The sequence below is a fragment of the Pongo abelii genome, chromosome 22 (genome assembly GCF_028885655.2).
Source record: "Pongo abelii isolate AG06213 chromosome 22, NHGRI_mPonAbe1-v2.0_pri, whole genome shotgun sequence".
Taxonomy (NCBI): Eukaryota; Metazoa; Chordata; class Mammalia; order Primates; family Hominidae; genus Pongo; species Pongo abelii.
This window is the reverse complement of record NC_072007.2, coordinates 34,348,184-34,371,620: the sequence shown is the minus strand read 5'-3', so window position 1 is coordinate 34,371,620 and position 23,437 is coordinate 34,348,184. Positions and strand designations below refer to the sequence as shown.

The window sequence follows — 23,437 nt, the reverse complement described above, 5'->3', positions numbered from 1 at the left end:
GTATTCTCAACCAACTGCTCTCACCTAACCTCAAGTGATTAAAAGCCAAAGTTTATAAGATGGCTTACATGCTCATCCAGGACCTACCACTCACACATCTCTCTGACCTCATCATGTTCTGTTCCTCACCTTCAGGGCTTCCCTGACAAGCCTATAAAGGAGGAAATAGCACGTTTCAATTCCTTTCACTACTTTTGCCTGCTGTATCATTCTTCATAATTCTCATCAGCAGCTAAAATATTATGTCATCTTTATTCTTTACTATTATTTTTTGCTCTCCCAACCCACAAAAATGTAAATTCCACGAAGTTAAAGAGTTTGTCGTTTAAGCACACTCCTGTATTCCCTACACATGGGAAATGGGAATCATTAAAAAAGAGTATATATGTAAAATAAAATTTGTCATTAACTATAATTTCCCATTTCACATTGATTAAAATATGATAAAATATCAAACCATTCACAAACTTGTGCAACCTGGAGGACTTATGCAACAACTATCTCTCCAACTTAACTTTTTTGCCACTCCCCCATTTTCTCTATGCACTTGAACCATGCTTGTCTTTCTTTTCAGTTCCTGGAGAACCAAATGACTTTACTCTGTTCAATTCCTTTATACATACCATTTTCCCCTCTATCTGGAATGTGTTTCTAACATCCAAAAAGCTTGCAACTCAATCTTCAGATTTTAGTATCAATTATCCTTCTTACAATGTATCTCTAGTCTCAGTTTGGAATTCTATACACACACATTCATGTGTATACTTAATATGTTTTATTTACGTCATATTTTTTTCTCTTTGATGAAAGGTTTAGAGCCTAGACAATCAATTTTATAACCTCAGCACCTAATACAGTTAGTGTCACAGAATTTTTGCTTTCTACATTTTTGACAAAAATAATTAAAAATTAAGGAAAACATTCTGAACAGTAATGTAATTTTAAAAAATTTTAATTATAATTAAAGCAAAATTTTATCAATGTCTTCACAGTCAAAATTATTCCTCAAAGTACATATGGGCAGTTTATTTAAACTGACTCTTGTTAACCTTGTAGAGTGAAGTCTTTTGCCATAATGTTTCATTATGTCCTGAAACCAGTAAGCAATTAAGGCCATAAACTCAAAATTTTTCAGCTGGATGAAAGAGACAGATCTTACAACACAGTTATATAAAAAGATAAGTGTTCCAAAAGGAGCAAATGTATAGAGAAAAAAAAAAACATTGAACTCTAATTTGAGTGCTCTTAGTAGATCCTTTAATTAGCTACACTCCCAAATTTTCTCTGCAAAACAAACTGTCAAGATTCTTGGAAAGTTTCACAATTTAGTAATATACTGTGAAGTTTATCATAAGTTCATATTTGTTATACTGACAATAATATTTATAGCCATTTAATGTTTTAAGTAACTTTTTGAAGCTATTATTATTAGATTCTCAAAGGAACATTGAGTTTTTGAAATCAATTTTTTAAATGAGAAAACTGAACTTTAATGGACCAAAGTTAAAGTCAAAGTAAAGTAGAAATCAGACTTAGGATTTTTGATTCACTACACTCTACTTCGTGACACTAGGCAACATTCTTACTGATTTATTCGTTTGGCCATACTATATTTTCCAAAGTAGCTTCAATATGGACAATATATTAAATTAATAACAATTTCTTGATTTACTGGGTGTTTCTGTTACAACTTTCTTTCTAAAGACCCAATGGACTATAAGTCAAAAGTCTGCTTTCTATTAAGATTACCTCAGAAATTATTCAAGTCCTACTGGCAGTGTGTAAAGAGAAATTCTGATAACTTTAAAAGTTAAGCATCTTTAATGACAGTGTAGTAGAAACTACTAAAATTGAGTATTCACTGGAAGCTTAAAAGAACCTCCAGGGAGATAATATATTAAAGAGGCTCTGAGCAATTGAAGTCTTATGCCTAATGGCCATGTAACATACTCTTCTATCTGTTTTCTAGGCTTTCCAGAAGTATACAAGGTTTTTAAAAACATATTATATTACCCACTATAAATTTTCTTTAAAAAGTGTCAAGCTCTTTTCTATGCTTCTTATATTAAAAAAAAGGGGCTTCACAAATATGGATTTGAAGTAAATCAGATGATGGAGAATAATATTGACCTAGGTAAACCAGATTGAAAGTATTCCTCATCCAAAAATTATGAAATAATTCAAGATTACTTTGAATGCTGAAATAAATATTTGAAGATCTTTTGCATGATTTTCCAAAACTAGAAAAATAGTTTTTTCATTATCTTTCCATATACATTCACATACACGTGTGTGTGTGGGCATATGTGTATCTGTTGCCCATATGTATGTATGCATGTATGGATGAATGGATATATGTGTATATGTATGTGCACATATGTATGAATATGTGTACACATGTATGTGCATTTCTGGATATGTGGGCATGTATGTGGATGTATATATATGCAAAGAATATATAACACATGGATCTTTTAAAATGGTGGACATTTTGTTAGTCATAACAGATTTAAAAATAATTCTTGATTTTTTTTTCCTGTTTTAAATAAATTTGTGTGTGCAAATACAATAATTCATTTTTAAATATGTTACACAACTTTCTCTCTGGTATCATGTGTGTACAAAACAGGGTTTTGTTTAATGTGAGTTTACCATTTCTTAATAGTTCTCTTTGCTGTGAGTTCATTTGCTTTTAGAACTGAGTCTGAAGTTGTATTAATTAGCATTTCTCTTAAATTTAAGTGTTTGACAAGGGAATGTAAATATTTTCAGAGGTCCATAAGCAAACTTTCATTCAAAAATCTTTTCTTTTTGACCTTTTGAATGTTTTCTTTTTTTTTTCTTTTTTTTTTTTTTTTGAGACGGAGTCTCACACTGTCACCCCAGCTGGAGTGCAATGGGCGTGTTCTCGGCTCACCGCAACATCCGCCTCCCAGTTTCAAGTGATTCTCCTGCCTCAACCACCCGAGTAGCTGGGATTACAGGTGCCTGGTACCATGCCTGGCTAGTTTTTTGTATTTTTAGTAGAGACAGCGTTTCAACTATGTTGGCCAGGCTGGTCTCGAACTCCTGACCTCAGGCGATCCACCCGCCTCGGCCTCCCAAAGTGCTGGGATTACAGGCATGAGCCACCTCACCCAGCCGAATGTTTTGTAACTATAGAAATTATTGCAGTTAATTGATATGGACTTAAGAGGGGCATATTATGCATTTTCTCAGGAAAATTTATTTATTAAATGGGTTTATGTTGGAAAGTCATCAAGGTATCTGTGTTAAAAGCTTTTGGGAAAAGTAAGAAAATTATAAGTACATGAAAAAAATCTGTGCATTAGGGAAAGGGATTATGAACCACAAAAGATATTTTTCCGCCTGCCTTTCACATATTCGTAAGGGAGATAAATGAGAAAACAAAGAGAAATACTCAGGAAAAATGGGAGTGGTAATAAATGTTAGTGCAATTACGGATACTAAATTCTATTGAGTTTAGCAATTCAAAGACTGCTTATTAAGCAAGTAGTGCATAAATATATCCCTTTCAAGTGATTCAGAGGTGATTAAGACAGTATCTATCTTTTAGGGGTTTAAGAACTGGGAAGAATTTGGGGGTTAAGAGAATAGAATACAGTCATAAATGGTGTATACCAGGGTTTAGAATGGTAATTGCGATAAAATAGGTGAAAAATGGTTTAACCAAAGGTGGCAGAGCTATTATATGATTGGAAAATCAAAAAATTATCATTGAAAATGTATTTTCTAGGGTTATTTGTGAATGGTAAATGAGTCTAACTACTAGAATGGGAAGTCTTCTTTAGGTAAAATGGATGGCAGGAGCAAATGAGTGGTATCAAAGAGCATATTTGGGAGACTTGTGTAGTTAAAGCTAATTGGAACACAAAGCAGCTGGAAGTGCCTAATGCTAAGCCTGGACAGCTGTGTATGGCTGTATCATGCAGCAAGATGCAGGACCAGCCTTTTCTTGTATATGCCTCTCAGTAGGAAATGTGGAACAATCTCTTATCCGGTTATCTGCAAATAATCTTGCCATAGAACTACAGGAAGTTGCTCCCAAAAAGGAAAGTCTCAGACAGAATCACGTTATTCCTCCATCCCTCAATATTTTAGATTATTTTTTAAAGGAAAATCAAGAGAAATATTGATGTTTTTGTGTGTGCATGAAAGTTTCTATCTAAATGTGCTATTATAACTGGTTAGCAGTACTTTCTTAGTCTTTAGTTGACACTCTGTTGAATGATCCTGGATTTTAAAAGTTCTGTAGTGTGCTCAAAACTCACTATCGGTTTTGTTGATGGCTACACAGTCAAGTTTGCTTTGTCTTCTTATGTGACATAAACCTTTTCAACTTACTCTTATGTCAAAGTCAGATCTCTAATGAAGAAAGAATGGGATTCTGAAATCTGAAATGGGAATATTTGGGTAGAAAAGCCTAACTGCTTGATCCTTGCTTCTCAGTGATAGTGGTCCTTTCAGGACAGCACATCCTAAGCCACAATCTTCCTCTTTGGTATTGCCTTAGTCTTGGGTAGCCTGAGACAGTTTTTGTTATTGTGAATATAGGGCAGCAAAAATAAAGACAAAAGGCAAGAGAGGCAGGCAAGGAGGGAGAGCAGCACTTCATTGGGACATGGAGGTAACAAAAGAAACCTTAGCCCTTGGAGTCTGGCAGTAGCTCTGGTCCAGGTGGTCATTCCGTAACTTTTCCATAGGCTTCGTCAAAGCCTGGCCTTCACCCTGGCAGAGGCTAAAGTGTTCAGTGGTGTTAGGAAATTGAGACAATGACAGTGATGATCGATTTCTGAATTGAGTACCCAAGACTTAGGAGGCAGGTGAGCCCAAGAAAATCTGAGAATGAGGAAAATATATGACACATAAATACGATCTGTCACAAAATTTGTTTTGTTTTCACTTTTACCAATATTCCCGGATACTATTACACTGTACATACCTCACGTTCAGATTTCTAATTAAATAGCTTTCATTGCTTATTTAGGCATACTGACTATGTATAGATACACTTTTGATAAGTAAAATTTTGTTAAGTCATTCTTACGTTTCTAAAACACATACATCACTATTGCTATCATGCAACGGGAGATTTTTCATGGCCTTGTGGCACTATGCACCGGGATATTTCCCAGATGGTGTGGCATGGAAAAGAACCAGACTAATAGAGATATTTACAAATAAAGTGGTAAATGTCAGTTCCGCAATTGTTCATATATCTGTTGCTCCTTCTTATTAAATATCAAGAATAAGAGAAAGGTTTTAAGTGGAAAAACTGGGCAATATGGATTTGGTGTATGAGCTCGCTGCATGAGCAATTTGGGAAATCCAGCTAATCAGCATGTGGAAGGCTCGGATAGTGTGGAGAGTAGTTGGAGGTTGTTTATGATACAGCCTTACAACCCATGGGGGACAGGGCCATCAGGTCTCTAGAATGGGATCATACATGGTTACAATATACAGCATGACATCCTCATTTGAGATAAAAATTATTCACTATAATTGTACAAGATCACTGGGTATTTCGAAAAGAATGAAAAGAAAAATGGAAGGAAGAAAGGAAGAAAAAAAGATTGGAAAGAAAGATTTTATAAATTAACTTTAGTTATTATTTATTAAAAATTCAAATACATTGTTGCCTCAAGATATGAATTGAATAAACAAAACTAGGAACACCTCTATGCACACAAACTAGAAAACCTAGAGGAAACAGATACATTCCTGGAAATACACAATGTCCCAAGGCTGTACCAGGAAGAAATTGGAACCCTGAACAGACCAATAATTAGTTTCTAACTGAATTAGTAATAAAATGCCTACAACCAGAAAAAGCCCTAGGTCAGAGAGATTTATAGGCCAATTCTACCAGACATATAAAACAGAGCTGGTAACAATCCTACTGAAACTATTCCAAAAAACTGAGAAGGGAGTCCTTTGTAATTCATCCTATGAGATCAGCATCATTATGATAACCAAAACTTGGCAGAGAGACCATAAAAAAAGAAAACTTCAGGCCAATATACCCGATGAACATAGACGTAAAAATCCTCAACTAAATACTAACAGACCAAATCCAGCAGCACACATCATAAAGATAATTCACCATAATCATGTAGGGATGATGATGATGATGATCTTTATTCTCAGAATGCAAGGTTGGTTCAATATATGTGAATCTATAAATGTGATTCACCACATAAACAGAGCTAAAAACAAAAGCCCCATGATCATCTCAAATACACACAGAAATGGCTTTTGATAAATTTCAACATCTGTTCATGTTAGAAACCCTCAAAAAACTAGGCATTGAAGGAACATGTCTCAAATTATAAGAGCCATCTATGACAAACCTGTAGCCAACATCATACTCAACAGGCAAAAGCTGAAAATATTCCCTTTGAAAACCAGAACAAGACAAAGATGCCCACTTTCAACACTCTCATTCAACATAGTGCTGGAGGTCCTATCCCGAGCAATCAGGCAAAAGAAAGAAATAAAAGGCATCCAAAGGAAAAGAGGAAGTCAAACTATCTCCCCTCATAGATAATATAATTGTATACCTAGAAAACTTCATAGTCTTTGCCCAAGTCTCCCAGATCTGAAAAACAACCTCAGTAAAGTTTTGGAATACAAAATCAATATACAAAAATCTGTAGCATTTCTATACCTCAAACTTAAAGCCAAATCAAAAACACAATTCCATTCATAATAGCCACAAAAATAATAAAATACCTAGAAATATAGCTAACAAGGGAGATGAAAGATCTCTACAATATGTCAGAGATGACATAAGCAAATAAGAAATAATGACTTGCTCATGAATAGGAAGATTCAATATTGTTAAAATGGCAATACTGCTCAAAGCAATTTACAGATTTAATGTTATTCCTATCAAACTACTAATGTCACTTTTGACAGAATTAGAAAAAAACACTATTATAAAATTCAAATGGAACCAAAATTCTTGAACAGCCAAAACAATACTATGCAAAAAGAACAAAAGTGGACGCATCCCACTACCTGACTTCAAATTATACTCTAGGGCTAGTGTAACCAAAACAGCATAGTACTGGTACAAAAACAGACACACAGACCAAATGGAACAGGTTAGATAACCCAGAATTAAAATTACAAATTTGTCATGGCTCATGCCTGTAATCCAAGCACTTTGAGAGGCTGAGGAGGGCAGACCACTTGAGTTCAGGAATTCGAGACCAGCATGGCCAACACTCTACTAAAAATATAAAAATTAGCCGGGAGTGGTTACAGATGCCTGTAATACCAGCTACTTGCGGGGGCTGAGGCATGAGAATCGCTTTAACCCAGGAGACAGAGATTGCAGTGAGCCAAGATCGCTCCACTGCACTCCAGCCTGCGCAACAGAGTGAGACTCCATCTTAAAAAACAAACAAAAAACAAAATTACAACCATCTGATCTTTGACGAAGTTGACAATAATAAACAATGGAGAAAGACTCCCTCTTCTATTAATGGTGCTGGGATAACTGACTAGCTATATGCAGAAGATTGGGACTTGGCTCTTCTTTTCACCATATAAAAAAAAATCAAATTAATATGGATTAAAGACTTAAATGTAAAACCTAAAACTCTAAAAACTCTAGAAGAAAACCTAGAAAATACCATTCTGGACATAGGCCCTGGAAAAGATTTCACAACGAAGACTCCGAAAACAAGTGCAACAAAAACAAATATTGACAAGTGGGACCTAATTAAGCTGAAACATTTCTGCACAGCAAAGGAAATTATCAACAGAGTTGATAATGAATGGACAGATAACCCATGGAATGGGAGAAAATATTTTTAAATTATGCATCTGACAAAGATCTAATATTCAGATCTATAAGAAACTTAAACAAATTAACAATTAAAAAACATCAAACAACCCCATTAAAAATTGACAAAGGACATGAACAGACACTTTTCAAAACAAGACATACAAGCAGCCAACAAGCATATGAAAAATGCTCAACATCACCAATTAGAGAAGTGCATATTCAAACCACGATGAGATACCATGTCACACCAGTCAGAATGGCTATTATTAAAAAGTAAAAAAACAAAAAAAAAACAAACAAACAAAAAAACAAAAAACAGATGCTGGTGATGCTGTAGAAGAAAAGAAACACACATACACTGTTGGTTGGAATGTCAATTACTTCAGCTGCTGTGGAAAGCAGTTTGGAGATTTCTCAAAGAACTTAGAACTATCATTCAATCCAGCAATCTTATTACTGAGTATATATACAAAAGAGTATAACTTGTTCTATTATAAAAACACATGCATACTTATGTTTATCACAATACTTTTCATAATAGCAAAGACACAAAATCAACCTAGATGCTCATCAATGGTGGACTGGATAAAGAAAATATGGTACATATACACCATGAAATACTATGCATCCATACCAAAAAAAAAAAAAAAAAAAAAAAAAAAGGAAATCATGTCCTTTGCAGTGACATGCATGGAGCTGGTGTCCATTATCCTAAGCAAATAAACACAGGAACAGGAACAGGAAATAAAATGCCACATGTTCTCACTTATAAGTGAGAGCTAAACATTGAGTAGACACGGACACAAATAATAGAACAATAGACACCTCGGCCTACTTGAGAACGGAGAGTGAGAGGAGGGTATTGAATGAAAAATTACCTATTGGGTACTTTACTCATTACCTGGGTGATGAAATAATCTGTACACCAAACCTCCATGACATGCAGTTTACCCAGGCAACAAACCTGCACATGTAGTCCCTGGAAATTAAAAACAAACCCAATATGTTAGAATTATATTTTTTAAAGCAATATCTCAACTTTGGGGAAAAATAATGCTGTACTGTTAACTATTAATGATGTTCTTTCTATCACAAATCTGACTGCTGTCAAAATTTTTTTTATCTCCCATTTTTTTCATATTTAATATCCAGATCCTATCTCAATCCATATTTCAGACATAAGATTTTATAATATTAATATTAAATATTCTATATCTAGAAGCAAAATTAATGTTGTTTCTAGTAACACATATTGCAAATGATATTGTTTGTTATTTTAGCCTAAAAATATATAGGGTAAACACTTTTGTATTATTTACAACACGACTGAAAGGCATGTATGACACAAATGAAATAACTAAAACATGTATTAAATTACATCATGCTTAGATATTCAATATTGTAACACATAAACCAAAATTTATATTCAATGTTTTCATAATAAAATCGATAAAAAATAAAAATTTTATAAAATATGCATTAGTCTAAATGTATTTTATTAAATATGTGCTTTTTTAATACAATGCAAAGGAGAGATTAATCAATTAAATAATTAATAAAATGAGTTTTAATGAAATGACATAACACTTTGACATCAATTATTTGAATAGTAAAACTGGGACGTAGGATTATTTGAAAAAATGAGTATCAAAAGGCTCTGGTGACTCACATATTACCAGCTGTCCATGATACATCTAACTGGAATGCTCGCCCAGTTTTCACCCGCTTCCTCCTTCGAAGAAATCATTCCTCATTAGCCTTGACCTATTCTTCCTCTGTGCTATACAATACCACTTAATACAGATTCATATTGTACTTTGCATTTAAATTTTTATTTACTTTCTCATAGTTTTAGTTTCACAATTCAATGGCAAATTCTTTGAGAAAAGGCAACCTATTCTGTATTGATTTATCACATACATTGCATCTGAGCCATCCCCAGGAGAGAGTTGGCAACTGCAAAAAATCAAATAGTGCTGGTTGCTCAAGATAAATGAACTTGAAAAAAATGTGGTTCTGGACCCTCTGGATATAATTAAGGTTGAAACTGTGAACTTACATTTCAATAATGTTCATAAAACAGAGTAAAGTTTAGAACCGTTTGGCCTCCCTTCCCAAGCAGAGGTCCCCGATGAGTAATCCCATTTTCCCTTCCCAAAAGACTCACCTAATTAGCCAAGTTTGAAACTCAAATTTAATATTTGTTGAGTTGAAGTGAAAGAGTTACAAATCTATTATTTAATAGCTTGTCCCAATCACCTTTTATGAAAGGCATATTAAATTTGAATTTTACTTATATCTTAGGCATTTCCTTTCCTGGGAACTCTGCACATACTCAGCAAAATATTATGCTCCAATCCCAAATCCTCATGTAGATGTTGTGTGATTTTATCCTCAACTGAAACTTCAAAAGTACCGTCCATCTATTGAAACACTGAAAATTAAAATTATATAATTTGCTTGTCATAAAAAAGCCATATATGATTACAAGATGTACAATTACCATTTAAATGTTATTGAATACTTTGTATTTTAATTTAGTACACTGACTACCTAGAATGGCAGATCACTTTTTGGTTAAATTATTGAGACAATTGCTGGAGAACTCTTTACTCTGAGGGAAAAATATGCCATTTTATTTTGGGGGATTCTGAAAAGAGCCTGTAATTTCTTTCCAGCTGTCTTAATATAGAATAAATGCTAAATGGAAACAGCTGTATAAGGAAGACAAAGCCACTATCACCCTCTCCTAACACTGCAGTTTCCCTTACTCATGTGAAATACCATATGTATCATTTGGGGGAATTATCTGGAATAAAGTGGTAAAAATTCACAGCAAGTCATACAGGTCTGTTGCCTGAGGTTAAACCATATGCTTCTCATCCTCTTTCTTCTGGGTATTTTAGTTTGCACATCAATAACTGATAATTTGACAAGAGTAACAACTGCTTTTTTGTAGCATCACCTTTCCTGGCTAATATATTTGCCTCCGAAATACTCTACATCTAGTTAGAAGAGTGGATAAAAAATTCTACTTACATTGTTTGTTATTTTTACTTGTATGTCACTTCTATTTACCACCAAAACTGAAAATTCAAATGAATTGATTGTATTTCTATTCCTACTACTTGTCAAGAATGTGTAAAATAAGCTATAAGAAATCTATATAAACAAGTGCAGTGATTTGACCATTATGTGCAAATAACTGTAAATAATCCTGCATATTGATTAGCCATGGACTTAATTAAACAATTTTTACTTTGGATCCTTTAGTCTTGGAACAGTAGTGGTTAATATTCTGGGTGATTCTATGAGACACAATTACAAATAAATTCAAATACAAAAAATCTTCACTGATTTTATTCTTAAAATTATCCCATGAGCAATATATTATTATTAGGAAAACGTTAGAGATGAAAAAACTGAGACAATGGGGGTTTAAAATAACTTCTAGAGTCAGATCAGTGAACAATAAGTTGTATTGACAGGCTTCAAACCAAAAATAGCCATTTCACTATCAGAAATTTTGGAAATGTCAATAATTAATAACAGGTCAAAATTCCAATAGTAAATCTCCCATTAAAAGTTATCTATAAGACTTTAGTCAGTCAACTAGCCTTTTGAATCTCAAGCATATTCTGAAATTCACGCCCATCCAAAGCCTCATATTTCTACTCAATGCAGAATCTCTCTCTGGTCAAACCTGTCTCCTTAGTGGTCATTATACATCCATGTCTTGAAATATATTGTGGCTTTCATCTTAATAATAATTGTCACCTAGCATTGTGATTAGATGTAAAGTAATAATAAATGAAGAATTTAGCACATTTTTTGGCCAGAATGAACACTTAATACATCATACGTAATATTACTACTACTATGTTATTATTTATTAATGCTCCCATCTCTAATACTACATTAATACTATAACTAATGAAATTAAACTCTATTTCTAAAAAGCAAATAATTTTAACATTTTGATAAAATATTTTATTGTGATTTAAAGGTTAGTAGGGGTCTTAAAATCCATATATATACACACACAAACATATATATACACATATATATACACACACACACACACACACATATATATGCACACACACATATATCACCAAAACTGAATTTTAAGGTAAAACATGGACTTCGGGTGAACGCGACTTGTCAATGTAGGTTCATCTATTGTAACACGTGTACTCTCTAGTAAGGGATGTTGATAATGTCCAAGACTTAGCCATAAATAATCAGTCACACCAAGAAGAAGGTTCATATGATTAAAAACCAACTCTGAGGCCGGGCACGGTGGCTCACACCTGTAATCCCAGCACTTTGGGAGGCCGAGGAGGGCGGGTCACGAGGTCAGGAGGTCGAGACCATCCTGGCTAACAAGGTGAAACCCTGTGTCTACTAAAAATACAAAAATTAGCCAGGTGTGGTGGCAGGCACCTGTACACCTGCAGTCCCAGCTACTCGGTAGGCTGAGGCAGGAGAATGGCGTGAACCCAGGAGGCAGAGCGTGCAGTGAGCCGAGATTGCACCACTGCACTCCAGTTTGAGCGACAGGCAAGAATCTGTCTCAAAAAACAAAAACAAAAACAAAAAACGAAAAACCCTCTCAGTTGAGGAAATGTAAAAATGTAAGAGTTATCAAAGGAAGACTTTAAATTATTTATAATATTCAGTAAATTATTTATAATATTCAGTATATTATATATTTTATATCTCTATCACAAATCTAAAAAAATCTGAAATATTAGATGCTCCAGATCTGAAACTTTTTGGATGGCGACATAGCAAGGGAAATGCTAATTAGAACATTTTGGATTTCAGATTTTTGGATTCAGGATGTTCAATTGGTAACTATATGAATAGTCTAAAAACCCAAATACAATCTAAAATCAGAAATACTTCTTGGCCCAAGCATTTAGAATAAAGGATACTCAACTTATCATGTGTAACATTCATATATGTGAATATTTATGAAAAATAAGAAAACATAGCTAAAATTAAAAAAAATACAAAGATTTCAATATGTAAATCTATTCAAAAATCAGATGAAAATGTTAGTAATTTAAACAATAAAAGTATAGAATTAGGAACTAAATTGATGAGTTTAACAATAGGCTGCAGTTATTTCAATAGAGAATGACTGAACTGGAGACAAGTAAATAGAAAACATTCAAACTGAATCACAAAGATTTGTGCATTTGACCTGTTTCTTCTTAGTGACTGTTAAGAATAGTGATGTTCTGTACTTTTTTTCATGTTTTTGGGAACGTAAGTATACACCCTTGTTAAATATACAGCTGCTAGCTTTCAAAACTTTTAAACAAATTTTAAAAGGTCTAATCAAATCACATACTTTTGTCTGCATTCAAAAGCACAGTTAGGTAATAGCTTCTTGATTATCTTTTGATTAACTAATAATCTTCTTGCTTATTAAACTTAAATTAAGAATTATCAGAGTTATAAGCTGCTTGGTTTCCTTTCTTTTTTAAAACTCAGTACTTCATTTGATGCACAAGCTGTTCGGTCCTTATTATATAAGAATCAATGGCATAACTCACTATTAATAATTCTAATAAAGTTAATGATTTTAAAACCAATGTTTTCTGCCACAACAAGAAAAATATGGTTTATAGGAGCAATAGAATTACATTATACCATACTGTATTGGGAAGTATACTGGAATATGATTCTATATCTTGAATCTGGTAATTATTATTGATAAGGGTTTGGAAAGAATCAGTTCATCTAAAAAGTTTAACAATAAATTTTTGTCTAGTTATTTTTATAGTAAAGTTGAAAATAAGTTACACAAAGTATAGGAAATATAGATTCAATAATTGCTTTTCTAAAAAGAAAACAATGAATCAACAGATGGTTTATGTGAAATTAACTGAACGCATACGTGGTAAGAGGTTTCATAAGATTAAGGTATTACTAATGTCAGCTTGAGGAGACAAGTTACTTACATATCAATAAATAATTAGCCATATGTTCTCTCTCAACAAATGTGATCAAAGGATACATTTATATAAATCCAACAGTAAAAAATTGAGACTCTGACTAATAAACATACAAATATTAAAAAACCTAATGAACAAGTACTTTTTCTAAAATATTTGTTCCAATATTTCTACCTATTTTTAAAAACAAAAATTTGCTATTTGTTTTCAAATGGGTTTGCATGTATAGGCTCAGACTAACGAATTCCATTGTAAAGTACTTGGAGAGAAAGCAAAAATAGTGTAAGTCAAACACTGAGTATTTTCTAAGTCTTTTAAACATCAACAACTAAAGTTATAACAGCTCCATGAAATAAAACCAGTGAATTATGGTTTAAAGTTTGCAATGGGGGAGATAAGAAACTAAATGAAATAGCATCAAAATTGGTATTAAGATCAACTCAGCTATCACTTATTAAGATTTGAAGCTGTAACAAAAATAATAACTTTCAATTGAGTGTTTTCAAGCCTCCAGTAACATTCAAATGTATTATTCCCTTTATTCAAACTTAACAACTACTAATCTGAAGATTGTGAGCAGAAAAATCATTTAACCACTAAATCTATGTTGTGTAAAGAAACAAATCAGTTAATCAGTTCGTGATTACTTCAAGTCTAATAAATCCCCACGAATGTATGTGATTTTTTAACTCGCACACACATAGTAGTATATTACATCTCTCAAATTATTAAAGAAAATAAGAGTTAAAACTCTTGTACACACAAAGACAATATATATAGAAAACACACAAGAGAAAAAAAGAAACAAAGCAAATCACCATAAAAAATCAACTAATCACAAAGAAAGGCAGCGTAAGAGAAAAGAAGGATAAAGAACTACAAAAAAGACAGAAAACAATTAACAAAATGGCATAATAAATCTTTCCCTAATTTTTTTAACCCTTTTCCTGTTTAGAAAAAAAAATGCAGCTTACTGCCAGCACTCATTTAATTTTACATAAGCATCCTCTTTGAGGCTGAAGCAACCTGACTGGTTTTCAATGTAAGAATAAAATATAAAAACTGTTCTTGGAGTTATTTCTAAACAGAACTAATATTAGAATTTCTAAATCACCAGAATCATCTATTTCTGAAAAATCGAATTTATCAAATGAATCCTTGGTCAACTGTTTGAGAATGATGTTAATGACACATTTAGGAATGCTACTGTTAAATCAAGTTTAGTTTAAAGCTGCCTCCTTACATATTTTTTTCTTTCTTTTCGTATTTTTCGAGACAGAGTCTCACTCTGTCACCCAGGCTGGAGTGCAGTGGTGCGATCTCTGCTCACTGCAACTTCTGCCTCCCGGGTTCAAGCAATTCTCCTGCCTCAGCCTCCTGAGTAGCTGGGACTGCAGGCGCATGCTAATTTCTTTTATTTTTTTATTTTTAGTAGAGATGGGGTTTCACCGTGTTAGCCACGATGGTCTCCAACTCCTGACCTCGTGATCCGATCGACTTGCCCTCCCAAAGTGCTGGGACTAGAGGCGTGAGCCACCACGCCCTGCCCTCCTTACGTATTTCATGTTTGGCCTAAACGTTTCTCTGTACATCGCAAACTCTAGCCTAAATGAAAGTGTAAATATACTATAGTCTACTCTTGTGCCAATCACCAAGTTTTGGCCAATCGAATGTGGCCTACTGTTTGAACCTTGTTCAAATAAGGCAAAGGTTCAGCTGTAACCAATCCAGCTGTTTCTGTACCTCACTTCCATTTTCTCTATGTCAATTTCCTTTTTTCTTTCCATAAATCTTCTCCCACCATATGGCTGCACTGGAGTCTCTGAGCCTATTCTGGTTCAGGGAGGCTGCCCTATTCATGAATAGTTCATTGCTCAATTAAACTTTTTAAGATTTAATTTGGCTGAAATTTTGCTTTTAACACTACATTTTCTAATATTTGACATTTTCAACAGTCAAGAATTGCTATATTTTGTAAATGGAAATAGCACTACTAAAAACAGAATACTATAAATAGAATAATGTTTTTCTAAAGTTAATATACTAGAAGGATGAAAATTTAGTAATAAATGTGAGATATTTTGTGGCAAAGTTATTTCAAGGTAAATACTGTAGTTACAAATGTCTCTGGCAAGTATTCTCAGGGCAAATGGGAAAATGGTTAAGTGTAAATGGATTACACTCTTGAATAAAAAAACATACAGTAACTAGATAAACAAGTATATGTTGTTCATATAGACTCACTTTAGATTTAAGCACACACATAGGCTGAAAGTAAACCAATGAAAAATAACATTTCATATTCTATGCCAACGGCAACCAAAAGAGAGTTAGCGTTGCCAAACTTACATCAGAAAAAATAGACTTAGGTCAAAAAGTGTCACAAGAAGCGAAAAAGGTCATTATATAATGATAAAGATACTCATTCATCAGGAAGTATGTATGTGTCAAAGTCCAAAGCACCTAAATATATAAAGATTGCTTTACACAGAAGAACCTAAGAAAGAAATATACAGCAATGCAATAATAGTAGGAAACTTAAATATTACCACTTTCATTAATGGATACAACATCCCAGGCAGAAAACTGATAGGAAATCAGGGGACTTAAACAACACTACAGCTCAAATAGACCTAACAGACACACAGACAACATTTCACCCAACAGCAACAGAATATACATTCTTCTCAAGTGTACACAGAACATTCTCTAGAATAGATCATATGTTAGGGCATGAAATACAACAATATTAAGAAGATTAAAATCATACCAAATATCTTTTTACCACAATGTAATAAAACTAGAAATGAATAACAAAAAGAAAACTAGAAATTACACAAATATGTAGAAATTAAACAACACAATATTGACCCAATGAGCCAAGTAAGAAATTAAAATGGACCTAAAAATTATTGAGAAGAGGTCGGGTGCGGTGGCTCAGGCCTGTAATCCCCAGCACTATAGTCATCTATAGATCTAAAGTCATCTATAGGAGGCTGAGGCGGGTGGATCACGAGGTCAGGAGATAGAGACCATCCTGGCTAACACGGTGAAACCCTGTCTCTACTAAAAATACACAAAATTAGCTGGGCGTGCTGGCATACACCTGTAGTTCCAGCTACTTGGGAGGCTGAGGCAGGAGAACCGCTTGAAGCTGGGAGGCAGAGGTTGCAGTGAGCCGAGATCACACCACAGCACTCCAGCCTGGGCAACAGAGTGAGACTCTATTAAAAAAGAAAAAAAAATTCTAGAGAAGAAAATTAAAAATACAATATACAAAAATTTATGAGATACAACAATAAATCCCTTAGTACTCAGAGTGCTAAGTATTCTAATTCCTTAGTACTAAGAAGGAAGCTTATTATGCTAAACACCAACATTAAATAAGGAGAAAAACCTCAAATAAAAAAGTTTACACCTTAAGAAACTAGAAAAAATAACAAACCAAACCCAAATTTAGTATAATAAAAAAAAAAGTATTAGTGTAAGAATAAACAAAATAGACAATAGAAAACCTTAGGAAAAGCTCTACAGAACAAAAATCTGATTTTTTGAAAAGATCATCAAAATTGACAAAGCTTAGACAGGCTAACAAGGAAGATAAGAACAAATAAATACAATTACAAATGAAAAAAGAGACATTACAACTGATCCCACTGAAATAAAAAGGATCACGAGAGACTTCTATGAGCAACTATATGCCTACAAATTGGATAAGTGAAAACTAACAGACAAATCCTTAGAAAGATACAAACTACTAAGACTGTATCATGAAGAAATGAAAACCATGAGCAGACCTATAATTATTAGCAAAATTACATATTAGAAATAAAAAACCTCTCATAATAGAAAGTCCCAGGGCCATATGCCTTCACTGATGAATTATATGAATTATAACAAACATTTAAAGAATTAATAACAATCTTTTTCAAACTGTTACATAAAATATATATAGAAGAAGGGGGAACAATTACAAGTGCCTTTTATGAGGCAAATATTAACCAAATACAAAAGCTAAATAAATATACAATCAGAAGAAAAAATACAACTACAGGCCAATAACCTCAATGAACATAGATTTAAAAATTCTTAACAAAATATTGGCAAACAAATTCAACAGCATATTAAAACAATTGCATGCCATGACCACATGGGATTTATTTCTTGGATGCAAAGGTCGTCCCACATATGCAAATCAAATAATGTAATATATCTAATTTACAGAATAAATGGTAAAAATTACATGGTCATCTAAAGAAATAAAGAAAAAAGCTTTTGAAAAATATTAACTCCTTTTTATGTCAAAAACTCTCAACAAGCTAGTTACAAAAAGAATTTAGCTCAATATAATAAAATTCATTTATGGAAAGCCTACAGCTATCATCAATCCCGCCTCACAGTGAAAAACTGAAAACTTTTCTTCCAAAGTCACTAACAAGGCAAGGGTGCCTACTCTGTCTTTTTCTATTCAAAGTAATAGTGAAAGTTGTAACCAGAACAATTAGACAAGAAAAATAAATTAAAGGCAGCCAAATCAGAAAGGAAGAAGTAAAATTATCTCTGTTTGCAGGCAACATGAACTTATTTGTAGAAAACCCTAAAGACAGCACCCACAAAAACTGCTGGAATTAATAAACAAATTCAATGAAGTTGTAAGATACAAAATCAATATACAAAAATCAATTGCGTTTCTATACAGTAACAGCAAACTCTTTGAGCAGGAAATTGAGAAAACAATCCCATTTTGTGTAGCATCAAAAAGAATAATACACTTAGGAAAAAACTTAACCAGGGAAGTAAAAGACTTGTACACTGAAAACTACAAAACACTGCCAAAGGAAATTAGTGAAGACACAAATAAATTGAAAAAATTCCATGTTCATGGGTTAGAAGAGAGAGCTAATATTGTTAAATTACCCAAAGTCTTCTATAGGTTCAGTGCAATCTCTATCAAAATTCCAATGAAATTTTTTATATACGTAGAAAAAAAATTCTAAAATTTGTATAAACCACAATATAGCCAGAATAGTCAAGTCAGTCTTGAGAAAGAACACATTTGAAGGCATTACACTTCTTGATTTCAAATATATTACAAACCTACATTAATCAAAACAATATGGTACTCACATAGCTGTGTGCATATTGACCAATGGAAAAAAAATAAAGAGCCCAGTAATAAACCCATGCTTATATATGGTGAACTGATCTATAAGGATGCCAAAAAGACACAGTGAAGAAAAAACAGGTTCTTCAACAAATGGTGTTCAGAAAACTGGATATTGACATGAAAAAGAATAAAAATATACTCGGTGTATATTGTATACAAAAATCAGCTCACAATGATTTAAAGACTTAAACATAAAACCTGAGCTGTAAAACTCCTAGAAGAGGGAGAAAGCTTCATGACACTGGTCTTGGCAATGGTTTCTTATACATGACAATAAAAGCACAAGCAAGAAATGCAAAAAGTGAGACTACATGAAACTAAAATGCTTCTTCACAGCAAAAGAAAAAAATCAACAGAATGAAAAGACAACCTGCTGGATGAATGAAAATGCTTACAAACCACACATATGATAAGGCGCTAATATCCAAAATATATAAAGAACTTCAAATCAACGGCAAAGAAAAACCCTCAAAAAATGGGCAAAGGATTTGAATAGATGTTTTTCCAAAAAAGACATACCGATGGCAAACAGGTGTATGAAAACGTGCTCAACATCACTAATCATCAGAGAAATGCAAATCAAAACCATAATGAGATGTCACCTCACACCTATTAGAATGACCAATATTAAAAACAAACAACAATTAAAAAAACAAATTATTGCTGAGGATATTGAGAAATTGTAATCCTTATACACATTGTTGGTGGGAACGTAAAATGGTGCAATCACTATGAAAAATGCTATAGAGATTTTTCAAAAAATTAAAAATAGAATTACCATATGATCCAGCAATTCCACTACCAAGTATATATAGAAAAAAATGAAATTGGTTTCTGGAAGAGATCTCTGCACTCTTAGGTTCACTGGAGCATCATTCATAGTAACCAAGATGTGGAAACAACCTAAATGTCTATCAGTGGATGATTGGATAAAGAAAATGTCGTATGTGTATACAATACAATATTGTTTGTCACAAAAGAAGGACATCCTGCCATATGTGACGATGTAATGAACCTGGACGACATTGTACTAAGTGAATTAAGCCAGTCATAGAAGGAAAATACTTCAGAATTTCTCTTATATTGGATATTTACAACAGTGAAACTCCTAGAAACAGAAAACAGAATGGTGTTTGCCAGGGGCTGGAAGAAGGGAAAATGGGAAGTTATTAATCAACAGGTATAAAGTTTCAGTTATGCAAGATTAGTATATTCTAGAGAACTGCAGTATCACACTATGCTATAGTTAACAATATTGTATTATGTCCCTAAAAAATTTGTTAAGAGGGTAGACCTCATATTAAGTGTTCTTAACAAACACACACGCACATATGCACGCACACACACACACAAATTGTGCACACTACAGGGAACTGCCATAAAGTCTGACTCTTTGAAACAAAGATAACATCTTGCATCAGTGTCACATAAAGCTCCAATTCCTTAAGAAATCTGCATTTAAAGGATATATTTTAAGCATATGGATATTAAACCACATATCTTTTAAAAAGTATTATTGATTGGGGCGGATTAGGGAGATGGCAGAGTAGTGCATTAGTAGTCTCAGTGACAACAAATTCCAAAAATAAATTATATTAACTTCCATGACTTATAATCTATTGACTTCTTTTAGAAAAAAATTTATTAATTTCAAGTCACTTGTTCAGGCTTGAAAGTATAAACATTTCTCTGTATTGTTTTATAAAGGGAAGCGCGGATCTTTTCTATTTGGTAGACTACTTTGAAAATGTCATAAAATGGCCAATAATAAGAAAACCTGGAGGCTAAAAGAAACATGATTTGTGTATTAATTACTAAAGAGAAAACATTAATTTGCTAAGGCATTGCAGCTAACACCTATCTTTATTTAAAATATGCATTCATACGTAATTTGCATGGCATGGCTAAATAACCACATTTTATTACCTAACACAGATATCATGCTTAAGAATATCTAAAACTGAATACAAACGGAAACACTATGCTAAGTGAGGCAATGTGCATAACTTGAAGCTCTTTGTCACAGAAAATGATGACAGAGTTGATTTAATTATGATCAGTAATTTTAGAACAATTTTGGTACATTTCTTTTCTCTTGTTGCTTTAATTGTTCTTTATTGTGTAGAGAGAAGATATTTACTAGAATTAGACATGCCCAGAGTCACTAATTTTGCTACTCACGAGTTACAGAAAGCTTAATTTTTGTATTGTCCAATGACATCATTCAAAATCTGAATTTTTGGTTAAACCATATCCTTTAGAAAAAAGAGTTTAAAGTTTTCAATTATGTACGATTAATTATATTTTGATTCAGATAAATACTATGTACCTAATGAGCTATATACTTTGATACAAAGCAAGATCTGAAATTATCACCAATATTTATTTTACAATTATCAATTATAGCTATTTAAATCAATATCCTATATAAATGCATTGCATTATATAACTTCATTGAAATATGCGAATTAATCCTACTCATAGATAAAATAATTCAAAATAGCTGATTAGATGAAAATGAACAATAAGAGACTTCAGCAGCCAATTTCCCAGAGGCCAGTTCCAGCATTTAATAACTTTATTATTTCTCACTAAAACAAATACTCATTTTGTACACAAAAAGAAGACATTAAAATGCATGTATAGTAGCACTATCATTTTCAGATGCATTAGGCTGTTTCCCTCTTTATATCTAGTTTGTTAGTAATCTCTCTCATAACACTGGGCATTGCACTGAAACAAATTTAAAGATCTTAACAAATTTTCAGAGAAATTTTCATGGAATTGTCCTGTGATATTAGACACTTTTTAAAGATGGGCAATTTATTAGTTCCTTCTGACTTAAAGCATTTATTGTAAGTGTACTTTCATCTAAAGTTAACCTTCATAGACTATTCTAGATTAGTATTGTCTCTTCCTATTTCTTTTCACAAGTAGAACTGGCAAATAGCTAAATAAATAACAATTAGCATCATTCAAGAGAAAGACAGCTGAGATAGATGATAGACAGTTGATAGATAGATACATAGACAGATAGATTTAATAAAGGAGGTTCCATAACATTCATAGTTTTTCTTTTGCAGATTCAGCTGTATTCAGTTATTTTTCCCCATTAAAACTTCCAAATCATATTTTTTTACCCACTTTTTTGAAAGCCCATTTGGGAATTGTGGCTATACTAGAGGGATAGAAATTATAAAAAATATTCTAAGTTAGGCCTTAGAGCAGGGGCTCCCATCTTCTGTGTTTATACTATCCCATGGCATTTTAGGCACTGGCTGCACAACAGAAAGTGAGCCAGGGGCAAGCAAGCATGATCACCTGAGCTCCGCCTCCTGTCAGATCAGCGGTAGCATTAGGTTCTCATAGGAATGCTAACCTCACTGTGAACTGTGCATGGGAGGGATCTAGGCTGTGTTCTCCTTATGAGAATTTAATGATAAATGTAATAGCTTGAATAATACCAAAACCATCCTCCCACCTTCCCCCATCTGTGAAAAATTGTTTTCCATGAAACTGGTCCCTGGTGCCAAAAAGGTTGGGAACCACTGCCTTTGAGAATAAATGCAAAGTTGCCAATAAATCCTGCAAATAATATTCTTTCTGTCACTAGCAATGCACAAATTTCCTATTTTAGGATCGAGTTGAGAATCCAAAATACAGTACAGTATCAGGCTGGAACCGTGCTATTCTTTGTGGTGTTGTTATTCATTTATTTTTATTTTTATTTTTGGTTTGGAGGTACATGTGCAGGTTTGTTAAATAGGAAAATATGTGTCGTGAGATTTGTTGTACATATTATTTCATCACCCAGTTATTAAGCCCAGTACCCAGTAGTTGTCTTTTCTGCTCCTCTCCCTCATCCCACCTCCCCCAGCCCCACTCAAATAGACCCCAGCGTCAGCTGTTTTCAATGGATATATTTCCCAGAGGGCCTCAAAAAATGATGGAGTTCAATTTAAAATGTATCCGCATCAGGCAACACATAGCAGAGTCACCCAGCCTGGAATCACTTCTTACCTTATGTTGACTGCTCAGCCTGTTGCTGTTTCTGTAGCTTGAACCACATATCTCCTCCTGTTTGACCACTTGATGTTCTTTACCGAGCAATTCCTGAAGTGTCTCCATTGGAGGTGATCTCTGTCCTTGCCAGACATAATTTTTTTATTGTTTTCTTCTTCATATCCTGATCTGTTTTATAGAAATCAGGCAAATCATATAAACGGATATGGAAAGGTCCAAAAAAAAAAAAAATAGGAGAGGAAGGGGTAGTATAATCAAACATGAATCAGCAATGACACTGGAAAAATCAGTGTATGAAGAGGGCTGAAATCAGTATTTCTTAAATAAAAATAGTATGGTAACTTGAGTTAACAATTTTATCAGAACCAGGAGTCAATCCTTTGTCACTGAGCCACTCCTGGAAATAAATTTATGTTCCTGAGAACTATAGATACATTTATCATTCTGATGTTATTGCTTCCT

General features: G+C 33.3%; 1 long non-coding RNA gene across 2 annotated transcripts in view; it reads right to left on the bottom strand.

Moving 5' to 3' along the window:
• Positions 1-4,616: 4,616 nt before the first annotated feature.
• The window catches only part of LOC129052428 (uncharacterized), a 32,711-nt gene continuing 13,890 nt past the window's right edge, over positions 4,617-23,437 (bottom strand). For both annotated transcript variants that reach the window (XR_008517457.2, XR_008517456.2), the window contains exons 2-4: positions 22,973-23,143; positions 8,718-8,795; positions 4,617-4,860 (exon numbers count right to left, since the gene is read on the bottom strand). This is a non-coding gene — a long non-coding RNA (uncharacterized LOC129052428). The remainder of the gene's footprint in view (positions 4,861-8,717; positions 8,796-22,972; positions 23,144-23,437) is intronic.